The sequence below is a fragment of the Nyctereutes procyonoides genome, unplaced genomic scaffold, assembly GCF_905146905.1.
Source record: "Nyctereutes procyonoides isolate TBG_1078 unplaced genomic scaffold, NYPRO_anot_genome, whole genome shotgun sequence".
Classification (NCBI taxonomy): domain Eukaryota; kingdom Metazoa; phylum Chordata; class Mammalia; order Carnivora; family Canidae; genus Nyctereutes; species Nyctereutes procyonoides.
Genome location: NW_026575160.1, coordinates 11,241,823 through 11,263,837, shown reverse-complemented (window position 1 = coordinate 11,263,837; position 22,015 = coordinate 11,241,823). Strand labels below are relative to the sequence as shown.

Here is a 22,015-nt window from a genome sequence, read left to right as displayed (position 1 = left end):
GAGAATAGTGGATAGTTTCAGTGAGAATTTCAACAACGAAAATATTAAAAGAACCACTTAGAGTTGAAGAATACAATAAGTGAAATAAAAAGTACACTATGGGGAATCAACAGCAAATTAAAGGATGCAGAAGAACAGATCAGCAACCTAGAAGAATGGAAATGGAAAGCACCCAAGCTGAACAACAAAAAGGAAAAAGACTTTTTTTATATAAATTTATTTTTTATTGGTGTTCAATTTGCCAACACATAGAATAACACCCAGTGCTTATTCTGTCAGTGCCCACCTCAGTGCCTGAGTCATGCCCACCCCCCAGCCACCTCCCCTTCCACCACCCCTAGTTCATTTCCCAGAGTTAGGAGTCTTTCATGTTCTGTCTCCTTTTCTGATATTTCCCACTTATTTGGAAAAAGACTTTTAAAAAATAGGACAGGTTAAAGAACCTTTGGGACAACATCAAGCATTATAACACTCACATTATAGGGGTCCCAGAAGGAGAAGAGAGAGTGAAAAAAGCAGAAAAATTATTTGAAAAAAATAATAGCTGGGATCTCTGGAGGGCTCAGTTGGTTAAGCATCTGCCTTTGGCTCAGGTCATGATCCTGGAGTCCAGGGATCAAGCCCCAGGTTGGGCTCCCTGTTCAGTGGGAGGTCTGCTTCTTCCTCTGCCCTTCTCCCTGCTCCTTCTCTCTCTCTCTCTCTCTCTCTCTCTCTCTCTCTCTCTCTCAAATAAATAAAATCTAAAAAAAAATAATAATAGCTGATACACGTGAAAATAACTTAATTTATAGAGATGTTGAATCAACATATTATATACCTGAAACTAATGTAGCATTGTAGGTCAACTATACTGAAGGAAAAATATTTTCTTAAAGATTGAGACTAGTTGGATGAGAATATTCTTCCATATAGCACAACTACTTAGTATTTAACACACATTTTAAAGTTATGAAAAAGGGGTGCCTAGGTGGCTCAGTCAGTTGAGCATTTGACTCCTGATTTCAGCTCAGGTCATGACCTTAGAGTTGTGAGCTTGAGCCTCACATCTGGCTCTGCATTGAGCATGGAGCCTGTTAAGATTCCCTCTCCCTCTGCTCCTCCACACACACACACTCCAAATAAATAAATAAATAAATAAATAAATAAATAAATAAATAAATAAATAAATAAATAAAGATAATGCATTAGGTAAAAACTAGGGAAAACTGGAATAAAGTATGGACTATAGTTTTAAAATACTGTATCAGGGCACCAAGGTGACTTAGTTGGTAAAGTGACCAACTCTTGATTTCAGCTCAGGTCATGATCTCAGAGTCATGGGATCCAGCCCTGCATCAGACTCCATGCTCAGCAGGGAATCTGCTTGAGACTCTCCCTCTCTCCCTCAGTTACCCTCCCACCCACTGTTCATGTGCTCACTCTCTCTCTCTCTCTAAAATAAATATTTAAAAACAAAAATACTGCATCAATGTTAGTTCATTAGTTGTGATATATGTACCATAGTAATGTAAGATGTTATTAATAGGAGAAACTAGGAACAGAGTATTTAGAAACTGTCTATGCTAAAGTTGAAAGAAAGAAAGAAAGAAAGAAAGAAAGAAAGAAAGAAAGAGAAAGAAAGAAGAAAGAAAGAAAGAAAGAAAGAAAAGCTGAAAATTCCTCTAACCTGGAGAAGGAAACAGACATCCTGGCCCAAAGAGCACAGAGAGTCCCAAAGAAGATGAACCCAAGGAGATCTAAATGAATACACATAGGGCAGCCCGGGTGGCTTGGTGGTTTAGTGCCTGCCTTCAACCTAGGGCATGATCCTGGGGACCCGGGATTGAGTCCCATGTTGGGCTCCCTGCATGGAGCCTGCTTCTCCCTCTGCCTGTGTCTCTGTCTCTCTCATGAATAAATAAATAAAATCTTTAAAAATAAATAAATAAATGAATATACATAATAGTTACAATGATAAAGATTAAAGATAAAGAAATTTTTAAAATCCAAAAAGAGGCAAATAGTTACATATAAAGGAAGCCAAATAAAACTATAACCTGATTTTTCAGTAGAAACTTTTCAGGTCAGAGTGAGTGATATTAAATACTCCAAGAACTGAAAAGAAAAAATCTGCAACTAAGAATATTCTACCTAGCAAGGATATCATTAAGATTTAAAAGAGAGATAAAGAGTTTCCCAGACAAACAAGTTAAAGCAATTCATCATCAATAAACCAGACTTACAAGAAATGTTAAAGGGACCTCTTTAAGTAGAAAAGAAAGGCCAGAATTAAAAGAAGATTATAGGGGATCCCTGGGTGGCGCAGTGGTTTGGCGCCTGCCTTTGGCCCAGGGCGCGATCCTGGAGACCCGGGATCGAATCCCACGTCGGGCTCCCGGTGCATGGAGTCTGCTTCTCCCTCTGCCTATGTCTCTGCCTCTCTCTCTCTAACTCTCTCTCTCTCTCTCTGTGTGTGTGTGTGACTATCATAAAAAAAAAATTAAAAAAAAAGATTATAAATAAAAAGATGTAAAATATGACAACATACATATAAAATATGGAGGAAGGTAAAAGAGAAATTATTTTAAAATGTGTTCAAACTTGAGTGACCATCAACTTGATGCATAGTGCTATATACTTAGGATGCTAAATATGAACCTCATGGTATAACCACAGACCAAAAACCTATAAAAGATACATAAGAAATAAAGAGAAAGAAAGCCAAATCTAACACACACACACACAGTCATAAATCACCAGGAAAGACTACAAAAGAAGGAACATAGGAGACCTACAAAAGCAATCACAAAATGAATAACAAAAGTACATAACCATCAATAATTACTTTAAATGTAAATGGTCTAAATGTTCTAATCAAAAGACACAGGGTGGAGTTAAGTGGGGGTTCTGAGAATATGAAGTAGAAAGACCCTAAACTCACCCCAAACCCATATTTAGAACTAGATATCATTCCCATTGAACTCAACAAACTGGAGAGCCACTGAAAGACTAGCAGAACAAACCACAACTAAAGGTAGAGAAGGAGCCACAACGGAAAGGTTATGCAGGGCAGAAACAGTGGTTGGAAGATACCCAAAGGAGGGACAGGACTGTGAGTGTAACGAGGAAAAAGTACCTGGGAGTCCACAAAGGGAAAACAAGTCCCCACAATGTCTGGTCTTGAAAACCAGAGGGGATGAATTCCATGAGTTTGTATGACCAGCAGGACTTGGAGCCTGGAACTTTAAAAATCTGCTGACTCAGCACTAAGCAAGCAGGGAGGGTGAGTGATATAGCTGGATCCCCACCCTTATAGAGACAGTAGCCCATAGAGAGGCAACATAGAGTCAACAGGTTGCACAATGCCTGGGCAAAAGGGAGGAATATCTGTTTATAAGGATTTCAGAAGATGTTGAAGGACTTGTCTAAGAACAAAGATGCTAGCAAGTACAATTTTCCTCACCTGCCCCTCAGCATAAACAGAACTACCTGCAGGAGGCAGTGCTGCACAGATACTTGCTACCTAACCTGTTAGTGGTATGCTCTGCCCATCAGTTCTCCTGAGAACTTGCCCATTCTAAACCTGTGGGCTGGGGCTCTAGGCTCAGTGCAATTTTTTTTTTTTGGTGCAAATTTTTTAACACTGTCTCTGCCCTACCACTTCAAATGCCATGCCCTCAGGAGCCATCATACTTCAGGAGATCCAGCCTAGGACCAGAAGTTCAGTGCAAATTTTGCTAATGTCCCCAGGAGCCCCTCAATCACCACCAAGCTCCCACTCAGCCTTGCACATACAGACACCCAGCCCTGCTCTGCACCCCAGGCTGCTGCCACTAATGCATGCTGCACCCCTGGCCACTGCTGCACCCCTAGCCACCACTGCACTTTGGGAGATCTAGCCTAGGACTAGTCATTCAATACAAATTTTGCTCAACCATCAACCTTCCCCCAAGCTCTCCTGCAGTCACACCCATTCATAGCCAGCCTACCTGGGTCTCACTAACACCACAGAGAGCGAGCACAGTCCACAAGAGGTAGAGATTCAGTGCAGAAGTCTGGCTGAAAGGAAAAGCTACACAAAAACAACAGTAGGGCACACAAAACACACACAGAAGACATTCCTGAAGCTCCAGGGTCTGGTGAACAGGGGGACACTACACTGCAAAGCACTACAGGGTCTCTTCTTCATAAAGCTACTACTTTTGAGAGCAGATATAGCTGACTTTCCTAACTCGTAGAAACAGAGTTAAACAAAATGAGGAGACAGAGGAATATGTCCCAAATTTTAAAAAAAGGAAAAAAATCAAAACAGGAAATCAAAATTAAACAGAAATAAGTAGTATGCCTTATAGAGAATTTAAAGTAATGTTCATAAAGATACTTACTGGGCTTTAGAAAAGAGTGGAAGACTTCAGTGAGACCTTCAACAAAGAGAAAGAAAACATTAAAAAGAACCAATCAGAGACAAAGAACTCAATAACTGAAATTAAAAATACACTAGATGGAATAAATAGTGGACTAAAGGAAGCAGAAGAATGGATCAATGACCTGGAGAACAGAGTATTGAAAAGCAATCAAGCTGAACAGGAGAGAGAAAAACTACTAATAATAAATGAAAATAGATTTAGGGAACTCAGCAATACTATCAAGAATAATAACATTCACATTATAGGGATCCCAGAAGAAGACAGAGAAAGGAGTCAGCAAATTTATTTGAAAAGTTGTAGCTGAAAACTTCCCAAATCTGGAGAAGGAAACAGAGATCCAGATCCAGGAAGCACAGGGAGACATCAACAAAATCAACCCAAGGAGGCCACACCAAGAAACATAGTAATTAAAATGGGAAAAGTAGTGATAAAGAGAGAATTTTAAAGGCAACAGCCTTAAAAAAATGACAGTTACATATAAGGGAAACCTCATAAGGGTATCATCTGATTTTTCAGCAGAAAAATTTGAAGCAGGCCAGAAACTTTGCAGGCCAGAAAAGAGTGGAATAATATATTAGAAGTACTGAAAGAAAGAAACCTGTAGCCAAGAATACTCTATCCAGCAAGGTTAACATTCATAAAAGGAAGAGAAACAAAGTTTTCCAGACAAACAAAAACTAAAGGAGTTCATGACCACTAAACCATCCCTACAATAAATGTTAAAGGGGACTTTTGGGGTAGATAGGAAAAAACATAAGTAGGAGTAAGAAAAGTAGAAATGAAACACAAAACCAGTAAAATGAAGTATATCTATAAAATATAAGTCAAGGAATTCACAAAATAAAAGGATATAAGTATGACACCATATACCTAAAATATGGTGGGGGAAAGAAGTAATGAATGAATTCAAACTTAAGTGACCATCAACCTGATATAGAGTGCTATATGCAAAACGTGTTAAAAATAAACCTAATGGTAACCGCAAATCAAAATTTAGTAATAGGTATGCAAAAAATAAAGAAAAAGGAATCCAAATATACCACTAAAGAGAGCCAACAAACCATGAGGGCAGAGAGCAAGAGAAGAAAATAATAGAGAAAGACTATGAAAACTACCATAAAATGAGTAACAAAATGGCAATAAGTACATACCTATCAATAATAACTTTTAACAAAAATGGACTAATGTTCAAATCAAAAGACAGGGTAATGGAATGGATAAAAAAGCAAGACCTATCTATAAACTCCCTACAAGAGACTCACTCCAGATATAAAGATACACACAAATTGAAAGAGAAGAAAAGGAAAAGCATTTACCATACAAATGGAAGCAAAAAGAAAGCCAGCATAATGAGATACCAAGGTGGCTCAGTTGGTTAAGTGTCTGCCTTTGGTTCAGTTCATGACTCCAGGGTCCTGGGATAGAGCCCCACATAGGGCTCCCTGTTTAGCCAGGAGTCTCCCTTTGCCCCTCCACCTCGACTCCTGCTCTCTGTCTCTTGCTTTCTCTCTTTCTCAAATAATTAAATAAAACCTTTAAAGAAAAATATTTTTAAGAAAAAAAGGAAAGAAAGCCAGGGCAGCGATACTTATATCAGACAAAATAGACTTTAAAATAAAGACTATAACAAGAGACAAAAGACACTATATAATCATAAAGGGAATAATATATAATCCAACAAGAAGATGTAATGGTTGTAAATATTTATATATATACACCCAACATGGGAGCACCCAAATAGAAAAAAAAGCACCTAATAACATACATAAAGCAGTAATCAAGAATAATACTGTAATAGTAGGGGATTTTAACACCCCACTTATATCAATGGACAGATCATCCAAACATAAAATCAACAAAGAAACAGTGGTTTTGAATGATATAATGGACCAGATGATTAATAGATATAATCAGAACATTCTACCCTGAAATAGCAGAATACAGAATCTTCTCAAGTGCACATGAAACAATCTCCAGAAAAAAATCATATTAGGCCACAAAACAAGTCTCAACAAATACAAAAAGATAGAAGCCATACCATGCATCTTTTCTGACCATGACACAGTGAAACTAGAAATCAACCATAAGAAAAAAAATCTGGGAAGAACACAAATACATGGAGGTTAAAAAACATGTTACTAAACAATGGATGGGTTGACCAAGAAATCAGAGAGGAAATCCAAAAATACATGGAGACAAATAAAAATGGTCCAAAATTTTTGATATGTAGCAAAGGCAATTATAAAAGGAAAGGACAAGCAATACAGGCCTACACATAGAAGCAAGATAAATCTCAAATAAACTACTTAACCTTACACCTAAAGGAATTTTAAAAAATAAAAACAAATAACCCCAAACCAGTAGAAGGAAGGAAATAATAAACATTAGAGCAGAAAGAAAGAAAACAGAAAGTGAAAAAACAAAAAACAGGTCAATGAAACCAGGATCTGGTTCTTTGAAAAGATCAACAAAATTGATAAATCTTTAGCCAGACTCATCAGAGAGAGAGAGTGAGACAGGATCCAAATAAATAAAATCACAAATGAGAGAATAGAAATAACAACCAACACCACAGTAATACTGGCAGGTATAAGGGAATATTAAGAAAAACTATATGCCAACAAATTGGACATCCTAAAAAACAATAGATAAATTCCTAGAAACGGGGGCACCTGGGGAGGCTTAGGTGGTTAAGTGTCTGCTTTCAGCTCAAGCCATGATCTCATGGTCCTGGGATCAAGCCCCACATCAGGCTCCCTGCTTGGCAGGGAGTCTGCTTCTCCCTCTCTCTTTCCTCTCTCTCTCTCTCTCTCTCTCTCTCTCTCTCTCTCTCTCTCTCTCTCTGCTCCCCTCCTACTGGTCATGCTCACTCTCTCTCTCAAAAAAATAAAATAAAATAAATTCTTAGAAACATAATCTCCCAAAATTGAATCAGGAAGAAATAAAAAACTTGAATAGGCTGATTAACAGTAATGAAATTGAATTAGTAATCTAAAAATTCCCAACAAGCCATCTGGCTTGTCCAGGACCAGATGGCTTCCCAGGGGAATTCTACCAAACATTTAAAGAAGAGTTAATACCTATTCTTCTCAAAGTATAGAAAGAAAGAAAGAAAGAAAGAAAGAAAGAAAGAAAGAAAGAAAGAAAGAAAGAAAGAAAGAAAGAAAGAAAGAAAGAAAAGAGAAACTTCCAAATTCATTCTATGAAGCTTGCATCACCCTGATAACCAACCAGATAAAGACATTACAAATAAAGAGAACTATGGGCCAATATATCTGATAGCATAGGTGCAACAATCTCGACAAAATATTAGCTTATTGAATTCAACAATACATTTAAAAAAAATCATTCACCATGATTAGCTGGAATTTATTCCTGAGCTGTGAGTGAGGTTTGACATTTGCAAATCAATCAACATGATACAATCACATCAACAAGGAAAAGGATAAAAAGCATATGATCATTTCAACAGATGCAGAAAAAGCATTCAACAAAGTACAACATCCATTAACAATAAAAATTCTCAATGAAATATAGGTTTAGAGAGACATAATAAAGGCTATATATGAAAAGACCCACAGCTAACATCCTTAATGGGGGAAAACCTGAGAGTTTTTCCCTAAAGGTCAGGAAAAGACAAGGATGACCATTCTTACCACTTTTATTTGACATAGTACTAGAAGTTCTAGTCATAGCAATCAGACAACAAAAAGAAATAAAAGGCATCCAAACTGGTAAGGAAGAAATAAAACTGTAACTATTTGCAGATAACATGATAGAGTATAGAAAACTCTAAAGTCTCCACCAAAAAACTACAACTGATAAAGGAATTCAATAAGGTCACAGGATATCAAATCAATATACAGAAATCCATTGCATTTCAATACATTAATAATGAAGCAGTAGAAAGAGAAATGAAGAAAATAATCCCATTTAGGACACCTGGGTGGCTCAGTCGGCTAAGTGTCCAAGTCTTGATTTTTGCTCAGGTCATGATTTCAATGTTGTGAGATTAAGCCCCATGAAAGGCTCCATGTTGGGTATGAAGCCTGCTTAAGATTCTCTCTCTCTCCCCTTCTGCCCCTCACCCTCTAAAAAAACTGAAAGAAAACAATCTCATTTATAATTGCACCAAAAAGAATAAAATACCTAGGAATAAATCAAGGGGAAAGAAGAAAGATCTGTATTCTGGAAACTATTAACACTGATGAAAAAAATCCCAGATTTCAAGCTATACTAGAAAGCTATTGTGATTAGAACAATATGGTAATGACATAAAAAATAAACACATTAATCAATGCAGCAGGGCAGAGAGCCCAGAAGTAAACCCACACATATATGGTCAATTAATCTACAACAAAGGAGGCAAGAATATACAATATACAATCTCTCCAATCTCTTTAATTTTTTTCCAATCTCTTTAATAAGGAAAACTGGACAGCTACAGTACAAAAGAATGAAACTAGATCACTTTCTTATAGCATATATAAAAATAAACTCAAAATGGATAAAAGATCTAAATATAAGACCTGAAATAATAAAACTCTTAAAGGAAAACATAGGCAGTAATCTCCTGAACATTAGCCTTAGCAATGTATTTATGAATATGTCTCCTCAGGCAGAGGAAACAAAAGCAAAATTAAACTATGGGGACTACAGCAAAATAAAAAGCTTTTGCACAGTGAAGGAAATCATCAACAAAACAAAAAGACAACCTTATGACTCGGAAAAGACATTTCCAAATGATACATTTGACAAGGGTTAATATTCAGAACATGTAAAGAACTTAAAACAACTCAACACACACACAAAAACAAATACAAAATAACCTGATTTTAAAATGGGTAGAGGGGACGCCTGGGTAGAGGGGATGCCTGGGTGGTTCAGCGGTTAGGCGCACCTGCCTTCTGCTCAGGGCATGATCCTGGAGACCCGGGATGGAGTCCCACATCGGGCTCCCTGCATGGAGCCTGCTTGTGTCTCCCTCTGCCTCTGCCTATGTCTCTGCCTCTCTCTGTGTGTCTCATGAACAAATAAATAAAACCTTTAAAAAAATGGATAGAGAACCCGAACAGACATTTTTCCAAATAAGACATAGAAATGGTAAACAGATCATCAGGGAAATGCAAATCAAAATCGTAATAAGATATCACTTGATACTTGTCACTCGGCTAGTATCAAAAAGATAAGAAATGACAAGTAATTTTGATGAGGACGTGGAGAAAAAGGAGCTCTCATACATACACTGTTGATGGAAATGTAATATAGAAAACAGCATGGAGTTTCCTCAAAACATTAAATATAGAATTACCATATAATCCAGTAATTCCACTGCTGGGTATTTACCCAAAGAAAATGAAAACACTAACTGGAAAAGATATATGCACCTATCTGCATGTTTATTGCAGCATTATTTACAATGTCCATGATATGGAAGCAGCCCAAATGTCCATCAATAGAGCAATGGATAAAGAAGATGTGGGTATATGTATGTATGGATGGACCCAAATATGGACAGACCTAGAAAGTATTATGCTCAGTTAAATAAGTCAGACAGAGAGACAAATATCACATGATTCCACTTATACGTGGAATCTAAAAACCAATACAAATGAAAATAAAGCAGAAACAAACCCATAATACAGAGAACAAACCCATGGTTACCAGAGTAGAGGTGGTGGGAATGGGCAAAATTGGTAAAAGGGAGTGAGAAATACAGGCGTTCAGTTATGGAATGAATAAGTCATGGAGATAAAAAACACATAGAGAATATAGCCAATGGTATATAGCATTGTATGATAACAGATGGTAGCTACACGTCTTGGGAGTTAGTATAACATTATACACTTGTCAAATCACTATGTTGTACACATAATGTGACAAAACTAATGTGACATTGTGTGTCAACTACACTTCAATTTGAAAAAAAAATTTTTTTTTAATTTTACTCCATTGTCTCCTTGCATTCGATATTGCTGTTAAGAAATCTAAAGTCAATTTGATTTTTGTTAATTTTTAGGCAAGTTGCTTCCTTTTCTCTAAAAGCTTTAAAATTTTTCTTTAATCTTGAATTTCTTTTTTTTTAAGATTTTATTTATTTATTCCTGAGAAACACAGAGAGAGAAGCAGAGACAGGCAGAAGGAGCCAAGACTCCCCACAGGGAGTCCAGTGCGGGACTGGATCTCAGGACCCTGAGATCACGCCCTGACCCAAAGGCAGACACTCAACCACTGAGCCACCCAGGTGTCCTAGAGAGAGAAGGAAGCTCCCCGCCTAATGCAGGAGGACTCTATCACAGGACCCCAGAATCATGACCTGAGCCAAAGGCACACCGAGCCACCTAGGTGCCCTAACCTTGAATTTCTTAAACATTCTATATGTCTAGATGTGGATTTTTCTTTCTTCTGATTGGTAAAAAACGTGCCTTTTTGATCTGAGGTAATTTTTTTTATTCTGAGAAATATATTTATACTACATTTATCAATTATTTCCTCCTCTCCATTCTTATTTCTGTTTCTGAAATTTCTATTATTGACACTACCATTTTCATCTTCCATATCTCAAGTTATCCTTCTGGGAATGTGCCTTCTAAGAGTCTTCCTTACACTTATTAATTCATTCTTCAGCTATATCCTCCTTATTAGTTGTTTAGTGTATTGTATTATTCCAACTATTTTTGAGATTTTTTTTTATACTTTATGCTTCCAGATACTTCTTTTAGGAAGAGGCAGCTTTTAGAAAAAGGCCATGTTCCTTGATTACAACATTTATTTAACTTTCACTTTGTATTTTTATTTATTTTTAAAAGATTTTATTTATTTATTCATGAGAGACACAGAGCGAGGGAGAGGTAGAGACACAGGCAGAGGGAGAAGCAGGCTTCATGTAGGGAGCCCAACATGGGACTCGATCCCGGGTCTCCAGGATCACACCCCAGGCTGCAGGCAGCGCCAAACCGCTGTGCCACAGGGGCTGCCCAATCACTTTGTATTTTTAAACATTTTTCAAAACTTGAAAGAATTTTCTTTTGCTTTATATCATCCTAAAATCTCCACAGTAGTTTACATTTGTGAAGCATATTACCAAGCTCTTTCAAAGACATTATCATAATCTCTTCAATAGGCCCAAGAGGTAGATGCTATTTTATCTGAATCTTATAGAAAAGAAAACAGAAACCCAGATAGAAAAAATGACTTGCAAAGTGTAATATTGTCACTTATAATAAGAATTATATACATTTGGTCTTTGTCCCTGTTTCTGTCAGAACTCTAAAACCCTTGAAATTTCAAAAGTGATAAGAACCATAATGGTGTTTGATATCATAACCAAGCTCTTTCAAACACACCACAGTTATATTAACGTACTGAATTTTAAAAAGCTAGGTGAACCCACCGTGCAGTCCCACAATTAGAACTTTCAATCACACCTACCCTCACATCCCAGGAGGGAAGAGAAACTAGAGGTTGAATTGATAATCAATGGCCAAAGATTTAATCAATCATACCTAGGGAATAGGTATGGAGAGCTTCTGAGTTGGTGAACATGTGGAGAATTGAGGAGAATAGTCCACTCGGAGAAAGCATGGAAACTCCGTGGCTACATACTTTCCCACATACTTCATCCTATGCATCTCATCCATGTAGCTGTTCCTGAGTTACATCCTTTTACACTGAACTGGTAATTTATTAAGTAAACTAGTTCCCTGAGTTCTTGAGCCATTCTAGCAAATTAATCAAACCTAAGAAAGGGGACTTGGGAAACTAATTTAGAGTCAGTTGGGCAGAAGCACAGGTAACAACCTGGACTTTTGATTGGCATCTAAAGTAGGGGCAGTTTGATGGAACTGAGCCATTAACCTGTGGAATCTGACACTATCTCTAGAAAAACAGTATCAGAAATGAGTTGAATTGTAGAAACACCCCACCACCACCACTGGTATCAGAGAACTGCTTGATAGTGTGTGGGAAAAATATATATCAGAATTGGAATCAAAAGCATACAAAGTAATGGAGCAGTTTGGCCTAAAACCTAATTCCTGTGACCCCCAGTCTAGGGCTAATTCAGATCTGCATCTGAAACACATATTATCTACTAAAAATTTTTTGGTTAGAATTTATTATAATAATTGATAGTCCTTAAATTATTTAAATATTTTTTAAATTATTTTAATTATAACAGTAAATATAATCAGACTACAGAAAATTTAGAAACTTAAGGAAAAAATTACTATTATTCTAACATACAACCTTATTAATTTCCCTTTAAGAGTGTACCATAATGCAGAAACTTCTTGAATATAGTTAGAGAAAATATATTTAGCAAATAAGTATAAGACAATCAGTAGGAAAATTACCTTTACCCCCAATTCAAATTCCTATATTCTGATTACTGACACTACCTGTCTTTTTCTGCTCCTGTTTCCTGATCTTTGTATTTTCTCTTTGACAAATTAGACTTGGTCATTACAGTCCCTAATTTCAGATCCTTTCTTGGTTTACACCTAGAAACTGAATATCTTAAATATCTAGACTGTGATGGCAAAAGTACCTGGGTTCATGGGAAAGAATGCCATGATCTACAAAATGATCAACCATGGAGCCAGAGGGTAGCATTATAGTTTTTGTTAATCTTGTCCCGGACCTTGATCTTTAAGTTGCTTCTAATTTGGGTTATTTTAATCATTAACTTAATGGTTCAGAATCCAGACTTCTGTTCCACCCTCTAAGTCCAGTTCACCTAACTTAACCCTATCTCCTTTTACCTCCCAGAATAAACTGAAGAAAAAATAAAATAAAACCCCACATGAAATGAAGTGACCTATTTTACTTAAAAAATACTTTCTAAAGCCATTTTTAAAAGGCTTATGCAAACTTTATAATAATATGGAAAAACTATGATATAATTTTAACCTGAACAAATTATTATACATATAAAACATGAAAATAACATTTTTTTAACCTCTGCAGGAAAAATAGAATGGAAAACACTAACATTTTAAAAATTATTTTTAAGTGGTTGAAATGTGCTATTTTATTTCTGCCTGGTTGTTTTGTTTGTTTGTTTGTTTGTTTGTGTTTTCGAGAGAGAGCGCTCTCAAGCAGGCTCCATGCCCAGCCTGAAGTCCAACACAGACCTTGATCCCAAGACACTGAGATCATGACCCAAGTGGAAATCAAGACACTTAACCAACTAAGCCACCCAGGAGCCCCTTCTATTTCTTTTATTTCTATTCTACATTTAGTAAGAACAAATAAATATGAAAAATACAACTTTAAGAAGCAATAAAAAGTCTAAAGTACAGTTTAATACCTCTCATTTATTAATTTTTAAAAAGCAATACACAAATAATCAAATTTTCCTTTGTAAACTCAACCAGAATCCTAAAATTGTCAGAAGTTCTACCTAGGAGTTGATTCTCAACTTCTAGACTGTCATAATTTTCAAAGGTCCCAATTTCTTAATTCCTAGATGCCTGTTGTCTTTTCCTTCCCAGCACCTTTGCTGTGTAGGCTTATCTTAATGTAGGTCACTGCTCATTAGTGGACTACAAACACTTCATACATACAAAACTTATTTCTGTTACAAATAAGAATATAAAGATAAATACTGATAAATGTGTATTAGACTTATAGGTTATGTGAAAGATTAGATACAGAGAAGATACAACTTGTCATAAATTAGCTATAAGACACCTGATGGAGCATTTGGCCAATGCCAAAAAAAAAAAATCTTCCTGATTTGCTAGAACATTAAGAACCGAATGCTCTGAGTATGCAGGAGAATATAGTCAAAAGAGTCAACAGTCTTAAAACAGTAACAGTGAAGAATACAATAGCCATGAAATGTATTTTCTATTTCCCCCAAAAAAATTTTTTTAAAGATTTTATTTATTTATTCATGACAGAGTGAGAGAGAGAGGCGGAGACACTAGAAGAGGGAGAAGCAGGCTCCATGCAGGAAGCCCGATGAGGGACTTGATCCTGGGACCCCAGGATCATCCTCTGGGCTGAAGGCAGACGCTCAACCGCTGAGCCAGTCAGGGATCCCCTATTTCCGAAATTTTTTTAAGAAAAAAAGAGGAAGGTGCCTTGGGTGACTCAGTCGGTTGAGCATCTGCCTTCTGCTCAGGTCGTGATCCCAGGGTCCTGGGATTGAGTACCACATTGGGTTCCTTGCTCCATGGGGAGCCTGCTTCTCCATCTGTTTCTGCCTCCCTCTGTCTGTCTCTCACAAATAAACAAATAAAATAGAAAGAAAAAAAAGAAAGAAAGAAAGAAAGAAAGAAAGAAAGAAAGAAAGAAAGAAAGAAAGAGAAGAGAGAGAGAGAGAGAAAGAAAGAAAGAAAGAAAGAAAGAGAAAACATCTATCTTCTAAATCCCTCAAATGGCCTGCTACAATTTCTACTCTTCAAAACTGTATAATGAACACAAAAAGTGTGAGAACATTGAGGTAGGTAACACTTCTTTCTATTCTCTCTACATGTAATGCCTCTGTTCCCTTTCTCTCAAACACTGATAATAAAAAATGAAAGCAAAAACTATTTAGCTTGTGTCTGATTTCCCTACTAAAATTGAGAGACATTTCCCTAAAACTAGTGTGAGAGTTAATAAACTCACTTTAATCTCTTACTCAAATCAGAACTGACAGTTTTGTATTCCGTATTACATTATTTATTTGTTCTACATAGATGGTTCCTGGCACTGACTTTGGCCTGAAAAATGAGCTCCAATTACAAACTGTTTCTATTAAAAGAAGTATATCTCCTAGAGTATTTTGATTAAAAAATTAAACTTGCACAGAAATTAAAATTTATCTTTACATGTATAGTGAATCTTTCTGTCAGCCATTCAAGAAAATTATCTCTACACATGAAACTAACAATCTCCTAATTTACCAAAGTAGTGAAATAACATATGGCTTGTTACCTAAACACATTTCATTTCCACACAGAAGTTATACCTCCATTTCACTTTTTAAAAATAAGGGGACATAGATTTCAACTCTCAAGAACATAAGGGCAGTAAACAGATTCATGCAAAAATAGTGGAGATGCACTTCATTTTGGTCTCCAGAATAGAATCTCAGGTAAGTTTGCTGACCCCAAGATTTACTCACTTCCTCTTGGAGAGATTACTGTAGGATTAATGGCACTTACAAAGCATTTCTTATCTCTCTCTCTCTTTTTTAAGATTTTATTTATTTACTCATGAGAAACGCAGAGAGAGTGGGAGAGGCAGAGACACAGACAGAGGGAGAAGCAGACTCCACGCAGGGAGCCCAACACAGGACTCAATCCCGGGACCCCAGGATCAAGCCCTGGGTTGAAGGCTGCGCTAAACCGCTGAGCCACCCGGGCTTCCCTTTCTCTCTTTCTTTTGTAGATATACCTTGTCTCAACAACCATACTGAAGACTTTCGAGAATAAAGACTCCTACCTCTTAGTGTCTTCAGCATCTATCCTGATGCCCCACACATAATTTCAACGATGATAAATGTGATCCTTACCAAGAACCTGGCCTTTCATACCTCACTTTCCTTCCTCCTCTGTAAAAGAAGAATATTAAATATACCTTATAGGGTTGTTATGAAGATTAATATAATGGCAACATAATGCCTAGCATCCACCTCACCTTGTACACTATGAATTGATTGTACATAGGCTTCCATGATAAAACAAAGTAATGCTTCCACACTTCATGCATTTTTAACACAAAAAGAAGTGAAAATTGAAACCAGATCAAACTAACAACCAAAGTATATTTTAAAATCATATACTATATTGGGGTTTGAAGGTTTACTTAATTATATTGATGGGGTTCCGGCAGGCAACCCCAGAATGTGCCACTTTGGCATATGGATTATTTGAGCAAAAGGCAATCAAGGCCTAACAGACTCAAGAAGAGCTTTTTACCTCCTCCCTTAATTACCTAAAAAAATCTAGATTTGAGGTCCATACCAGGAAGAAAGCTATCACCAGAGAGAAACTTTTAATCAGAAAGACTTATCCACATGACATGGCAAACATTTGTTTACTAAACATTTGCTCTTCCCATCTTCCTGTGAAATGTCTTGCTTCCCTTTGGAGCCCCAGATGCCTATCCTTCTCTCTTAAATGCCCAGGGTGGCATTTAAGCCTCAATTGTCTAACTGCCTTTGACACTCTCATGCCTCTGTCAAGCTCTCATACATACATACAAAATTAAATTTGCTGTTTAGTTAATCTGTCTTATTTCAATGTAATTATTAGACCAGCCAAAGATTCTAGAAGAAAAGAAGGGGAAAGTTTTCTTCCCCTACAATATTAAAGTTATCAATGGCTACTCTGGCTCAGAGCTTTACTATGAATGTGCTACAGTCATATTAGAACAAACCACATGCTTCCCAACTTCCCAAAAATAAAATGAAATAATTTTGCTAAACTCAGTAATTAATAAAAAATCTAATTTAAAATAACCTCTAAGCACTATGAAACAGAAAAAAATGTTATTTAGCAGAGCATAAAACTTATTGTTCAAAGAAAAAGGTGAAAATTCTTAAATTAGCCCAAAAGAAATTATCCACATTTTCCTACTATAGCAAACTGTAATCGCATATTTATCTGCTATGACTGATGCTTATATGGGGACTGAAAAGATATAGTGGAAATAAAATCTGCAGAATCATAAATCAGATTGCAGAAGATGATGCAACTCATGACTCAGGCAAATACAATAGTGATGATCAAAATTATGCTTGCATTTTTCAATATATATTTATATTTATATTAAATATATATTAACATATTAATATTAATATTAAATATATTTATATTAATATAATATTTAATATATTAAACTAATATATTAATATATCATATTATATTAAAAATATATTTTTTGTCATAGCAATTGTAATTTGTAGTATCAGCTGATTATCATGAGTGGAGCTAATTGTTAGATAAAAATAAATCATGATGTTCAAGTAAAAGCAAATAGATGTTAAAATATTAATCTATATAATATTTTTGGACAGTAATAAAAACATGATGATAATGACCTAAGTCTGTACTTTAGTACAAAGTTCTTCAAGAGGAACGCCTGGGTGACTCAGCAGTTTAGCATCTGCCTTTGGCTCAGGGCATGATCCTAGAGTCCTAGGATCAAGTCCCTCATGGGACTCCCTGCAGGGAACGTGCTTCTCCCTCTACCTGTCTCTGCCTCTGTGTGTATGTGTGTGTCTCTCATGAATAAATAAATAAAAACTTTTTTAAAAGTTGTTCAAAAATATTTTACGTTCTCCAAATATCTGTTGTAAAATTCCCTCAGCAGTTACTAATTTTTCTCTAAACAAACTGGCAATGGTTAAAAAAAAAAAAAGGCGTGGAGTGTAGGTTCAGTGAGGAGAAAAGAGGAGAAAGAGGAGAGAGAAGACAAAGGAAGGGAGAGAAGGTATGTAAGACAGGTATGCAATATAGACATTACTTACCTTTCAAGGAAATGAAGAACAGTGAAGATCTTCAAAGTTCTAGCTCTCCAGGCTATATATATAAGGATAGATAGATAGATAGATAGATAGATAGATAGATAGATAGATAGATATATAAGGAGATATATATATATATAAGGAGATATATATATATAATGACTCTTCCTTGTCAAGTACAATTGGAAGAAAACATGTAAAAGCAGAATACAGTGATAAAACATAAAGCTTGCCAATAATTCTTGAGCTAAGTAATTTTGTGGTCCTATTTCTCTGAAATAGTCTCTTTCTGTAAAACAAAAATCCTTCTTAAAACAACTGTAACATTTATTCTTGATGAATCTTTTCATCTTACTATCAAAAATTCCAAAACATAACATTAAATTCTTTGAGAAAGACATCTCTACTTACACTAAAATTCTCCCAACACCTTTTATTCTGAATAGCTTCATTTTACTAAAAAAAACTACTATGTTTCATATGTCTTCTTTAAAAAAAAAAAGATTTTAAATTGAAAAATCCTTCCCCCTGGTTATTCCAGTAGACAGTTTAATTTATTTGACTATGCTATTAGAGTCTTGCCTCGATGATTTTATTCTCTGATATGTAGAAACAAATTGATAGTTGGTGACATCTAACATAGCAAAAATTTGATGATTCCTTTAAGGAGAAGAAAAAGAAGAGAGAGTATTTTTGATTAAAAGGGCTTTCAACATAGTTAGGCTCTATTGTCTTTTAAAAATGACAATATTCTTTTTTTGCAATTAAAAATAGAAAAATAGGGATCCCTGGGTGGCTCAGCAGTTGAGCGCCTGCCTTTGGCCCAGGGCGTGATCCTGTAGACCAGGGATCAAGTCCCACATCGGCTCCCTGCGAGGATCCTGCTTCTCCCTCTGCCTGTGTCTCTGCTTCTCTCTCTTTGTGAGTCTCTCATGAATAAATAAATAAAATCTTAAAAAAAAAAAAAAGAAAAAGAAGGGCACTTGGGTGGCTCGGTGGGTTAAACATCTGCCTTCGGCTCAGGTCATGATCCCAGAATCCTGGGATCCAACCCTGAGTCAGGCTCCCTGCTCAGCGGGCAGAGCCTGCTTCTCCCTTTCCTGCTCTCCTTGCTTGTGCTCGCTCTCTCTCTCTCTGTCAAATGAATAAATTAAATCTTTAAAAAAAAAAACAGAAAAACATTTCTATCCACGAGCTATTTTTAAACTATGAAGAATATTTAATCTTTTAACCTTTATTAAAAGAAAATAAAAATGGAACAATCACACTTCTTAAAAAATGGATTTATCAATTCCTACAAAACAGCCTTCAGAAAAATGCTTCAAATTATTCTTTATGTGTATTTAACAAATATTTACTGAATCCCTTCCATTGTGCTAGGTATAGTCCCATACCTTATAGAGTTTCTGTTAAAGAGATAAAGACATAAATCACACTAAAGAAAAATTATAGTTGTGATGAGTTTTCATTGTACAAAAAATACGAACATTTCCATTTCCATAACTAATTTAACCTTCTTAAAATAACCATTTCAAATAGGTGATAATATAAACATACTTGTAGTATAACGAAAAGTTTTGACCTGGACGCTGTGGAGTCAGAATGTCAAACTCCAGGTGAAAGAAATTGTGGCAAAGACTTTCTAACCAATAAAATAAATATATAACCTAAATTACTTTAGATCTTAATGAAAAAGAGATTTACTGTACCCTTACCAAATAAACAAAATAATAATGATTCCATTTGGAAGTTACCTTTGCTAAAACCTTTCCTCCCAGGATGCTGTGGGTTCAGAGCTACACCTGGTGGCCATACACAAACTTGCAGGAAAACTGTTGTAAACAATGGAAATTTAGAAGCTATGCCTCCATTAACCAAAAATAAGCATCTCTCAAGAAACTGTTATGATAACTGAGGGAAATTTTAAATTTTTCATGAAAAATAAAAATATGGTAAAGTATAACAACATGTACTAATATTCTAACAAGGCAGAATTTAAGTGATGATATATGGATACTCACTGGACAATCATTTTAACTTTGCTATATGTTGAGAAATTTTCAAAATAAAATGTCGAAAAAATTAAGGATTTTAAAAAATATTCCATCACCATTATTTTTTAACACAAACACCTTTTTAGGTATTGTTTTAGGTATTGTTCCCTATTGTGAACTTTGTTCACCAACTTGTGCAAAAATGACAGACAGCCCTATACTGTTAGTGAATTAGCCAGTCATCAAACCAGTGCTGAGTCTTGGGGTATTGGCAGAGCTGTGGCTTGAATTCCCAGAGTTCAAGGTGGTACAACTCACTGTTCTGGACAGGGTGCTTTTGGAAATATGTATTGTGGGGGCTGCATGTTTGCTACAAGAAGAAAAGGGAGGGGGGTGCCTGGGTGGCTCAGTCAGTTGAGCATCCGACTCTTGATTTGGGCTCAAGTCATGATCTTAGGGTCATTGGATCAGGCCCTGTGTCACGCTCCATGCTCAGTGGGAGTCTGCTTGAGATTTTTCTCTCTCTCCTATCCCTCTGCCCCTGCCTCTCACCATACAAGCACTCCCTCTGTCTCTAAAAAAATAAATAAATCAAGAAAAGGAAGGAAGGAAGGAAGGAAGGAAGGAAGGAAGGAAGGAAGGAAGGAAGGAAGGAAGAGGAGGAGGAGGAGGAGGAGGAGGAGGAGGAGGAGAAGAAGAAGAAGAAGAAGAAGAAGAAGAAGAAGAAGAAGAAGAAGAAGAAGAAGAAGAAAGAAAGAAAGAAAGAAAGAAAGAAAGAAAGAAAGAAAGAAAGAAAGAAAGAAAGAAAGAAAGACAACGACAAAGATCAAGGATATTTTGTTTCCTAAGAAACTTAAAGCCTGCTAGGCTGAAGCCTTTATTTGTTGGTTCAGGACTCTAGTGTTTTTCCTGCCTCCATCATGGAAGCCCATACAGAAAAAGGGGCCAGAAACTCAAAGTAGTTTGGAATGCTGAGCCCTCTACATGGAAAGCAGCTGTTCTGTAGAGTCCCACAGTCCTATGATGGACTTTGTAGGAATGAGAAATAAACTTTTGTTAAACCACACAAAAAAAACGGAAGGAAGGAAGGAAGGAAGGAAGGAAGGAAGGAAGGAAGGAAGGAAGGAAGGAAGAAGAGAAGAGGCTTAAAGTCTGAAATAATATCAAAAAGGTCTATGCCTCTCTGCAAATGAGGGCTGACAAGGGCAAAATGAGAAACAGACATCATGTCCAGCAAAGGGGACCCTGCATCATCTGTAATGAGGGTAATAGTACCACCAAGGCCTTCAGAAACATCCTTGGAATCGATCTACTTGATGTAAGCAAACCGAACATTTTGAAACTTGCTCCTGGTGGGCAAGTGGAACATTTGAGTTTTGACTGAAAAGACCTTTCTGCAAGTTAGATGACCTATATGGCACTTGGTGTAAGGCTACGTCCCTCAAGAGTAACTACAACCTTCCCATGCACAATATGCTTAATACAGACCTTAATAGAATCTTGAAAAGCCCAGAGATCCAAAGAGCCCTCTGAGAACCATGCAAGAAGTCATCACAGAGTCTTAAAGAAGAATCCACTGAAAAACCAGGCAAAAATATTGAAGCTAAACCCATAAGCAAAGACCATGCACTGGAACACCATTCTTTGCCAGGCCAAGAATCACAAGCTCCAGATGGATAAGACAGCAGCAGCCTTAGAAGCCAAATCAAATAAAAAGGGGGGTCCAGGCAAGAAATTGTGGGAGTAAAGAAAGGAAAAAAGGCTGTTCATGTTCAGAAGCAGAAGAAATGTTTGGTGGGAAAAAAGGCTGCAGCTACCAAAAAACCAGCAGCTGAGAAGAAGCCTACAGAAAGAAATCCACCACAGAAGAAAAGAACCTGCTGAATAAGCTTTAATTTGTTCTCTCCATACATGTCAAATTGTTATGGGCAGCTAATTTAGAAAAAAAAGGCTTGATCAAAGGCAGTGAGAAACATGAAAAAATAAATATTTTTATTTTAATCTATACACATTCAATTCAGAAAGTAAAATTCCCTTTAAGAAGATAAGAAGGAAAATTTTAAAACATGGTCAGTAAAACTAAGACTTCATTTTCCCAGAGCAGTTTTTAAATGTAGTCCTCCCAAGTAGCTGCATCAGAGATACTTAAGGGC

General features: G+C 36.4%; 1 pseudogene; it reads left to right on the top strand.

The window, feature by feature from the left end:
- Window positions 1-20,985: 20,985 nt before the first annotated feature.
- Window positions 20,986-21,746, top strand: LOC129502744 (60S ribosomal protein L4-like; annotated as a pseudogene).
- The last annotated feature ends 269 nt before the right edge of the window (window positions 21,747-22,015 follow it).